The following is a 2,213-nucleotide window of genomic DNA, read 5'->3' on the forward strand; positions in this document are numbered from 1 at the left end:
TTTTTCATAAAAGCAGTTTTGCTCAAACCTCATTTTTTGTCATGGCTGAGTTAAGAGAAAAGCTTACAGCTGTGACATTTTGTTTCCTGCTCAGGAATAAATAATGCCACAGAAACTGTTATGATGTCGAACACATTCACCAGGGCAGCGCTATGGGAAAAACTCAAGTGTATGAGGGGTTTTCTTATTTCAAAAGGCAAACGATCAATTACTGACAAACCTCATTCAGGATGTCGGTCAACTTCCCCAAAGGAGAGAAATGTTGACAAGATCCATGCACTAGTGTTACAGCTGTTTTAGAATTTGTCTAGCAGGTTTTCTGTTTTTTCCAGAACCTGCCACCCCACACACAAAAAAAATGTATGCACTGGTGCTTGAAGACTGATGACACGCCATTGAAGAGAGGGCGACACTATCTGGACTATCTTGAAGCTCGGATTAGAGAATTTTAATGGAAGATTTCGGTATAAGATGCATCACTGTGAAGTTTGTGCCTCAGGTTCTGACTGACCAGGAAAAGGTGCATTGAGTGGAAACATGCTGTGCTTACAAAGAACAGCTTAGAAGTGACCACATTTTACCCCCCCAAGGTCATTACTGGAGATGTGACATGGTGCTCTTCTTACAACCCCAAAACAAACATCAATCAAGCCAGTGAAGATGCCATCGTCACCCCATGCCCCAAGTGCTCATCAAGTGAAATCAAAGATCAAGATTACGCTCATTAGTTTTTTGTTAATGTGCGGGGATAGTGCATTTGGTGATTTTTCCACCAGGTCATACTGTTAATCAAGCCTTCTATTTAAGGTTCTAAAAAGATTGCGTAACAGTGTGCAACAAAAAAGGTCTGATTTGTGGCAGACAGGGGACTGGTTTTGTAACCACAGCAGTTCACCTGCTCATGTAGCCATCTCAGTACACCAGGTTTTTTTGGCAAAAAAAAAAAGCGTGTGTCTCTTGCTCCAGGCACCTTACTCACCTGAACTTGCTCCATGCGACTTCTTTATGTTTCTATGAGTATAGATGAACATGAAAGGACAGTGATTTGATGCTGTAGAAGAGGTGAAGAATAAAATGACAGAGGTGCTGTTAGCCATCCAAACAGATGAGTTTGAAAAATGTTTCCAAGAATAAAATCACAGATTTGACAGAAGTATTATGTGTAATGGGGAGTACGATGAAGGTGATATTTTTTTAAAAATTAAATACATTGCTTTGAAAAAAAACCAGTTTTTTGGGGGGTACCCATGTTGAACCATGTAGCCCCTTGTTCTATTTGAATGACTTCCTTTTGATCCACTTACAGGTTACACATGAGCACAGTTAAATGTTCTAAAGTTTCCATTCTTTAAACCATTATCCATAGTTTGTTGTGATTCGTGCAGTTGAATGCTTTTACATGAAGTATGCATGACACCTGAACCTAAAGGGAAGGAAAAATCTTCCAACTGAGTGTTGAACACTATCATGATAAATGACAAAGAAATTGAAACCGTCAATGATTTTATTCATCTTAAATCAACTATCAATGCCCATGGAAGTAGAAGTCAAGAAATGAAATGACATATTAAATTGAAAAAGTTGCAGCAAAAGACATCTTTTAAGTGCTGGAAAGAAAATATATCACTTTGATGAGTAAGGCCACAAAGCAATGGTATTTTCTATGATGTCATATGTATGGAAGAGTTGGGCAATGAAGAAAGAAGACTGAAGTGTTGACGCATTTCAATGGTTGGCTGAAAATATTGAATATACCCAGGACTGTCAGAAGAATGAATAAATTTTTGTTGGAAGAAGTATGTTTATCACAAGCCTAACCACTAAGCAGGGCTCTTTGGAAGACTTTCAACCCAGTATAGCCACAGGCTCCTTTTCTAGTTCTCTCTGGGTGCGGATATAGGAAAAGTCAGAGTTACCAAATACCTGTTGAGCCGGACTGTCTTCTGAACCAAGAATTGCTCCAAGAACGTACAGTGTCATGCTAAATCCTCTCCACATCTGTTATTCTCTCTGGCCCACTTGTGTAGTACATCGAGAACGAGTCAGTCCTGCACTGCCTTGCACATGGACTGAGAAGGCACGCAGTGACGTGGCTACTTGGGTAGGAGTGAGGAGTGCTGCAAGACATAAATGGAATTGTGGGTCTTCTCTCTGTTCTTCACAGGGACTCTTATGAACAGGGCTGGGTAGAGGCTAATATCTTAAACCAGGGG

At 40.2% G+C, this 2,213-nt stretch overlaps 1 non-coding gene across 1 annotated transcript; it reads left to right on the forward strand.

Annotated features, from left to right (window-relative positions):
* The first annotated feature begins 280 nt into the window (after positions 1 to 280).
* LOC142460475 (U7 small nuclear RNA) lies at positions 281 to 343 on the forward strand. The gene has a single exon (XR_012786673.1). It is a non-coding gene; the product is annotated as a U7 small nuclear RNA (small nuclear RNA).
* The last annotated feature ends 1,870 nt before the right edge of the window (positions 344 to 2,213 follow it).

This window comes from Tenrec ecaudatus, chromosome 10 (genome assembly GCF_050624435.1).
Source record: "Tenrec ecaudatus isolate mTenEca1 chromosome 10, mTenEca1.hap1, whole genome shotgun sequence".
Lineage (NCBI taxonomy): Eukaryota > Metazoa > Chordata > Mammalia > Afrosoricida > Tenrecidae > Tenrec > Tenrec ecaudatus.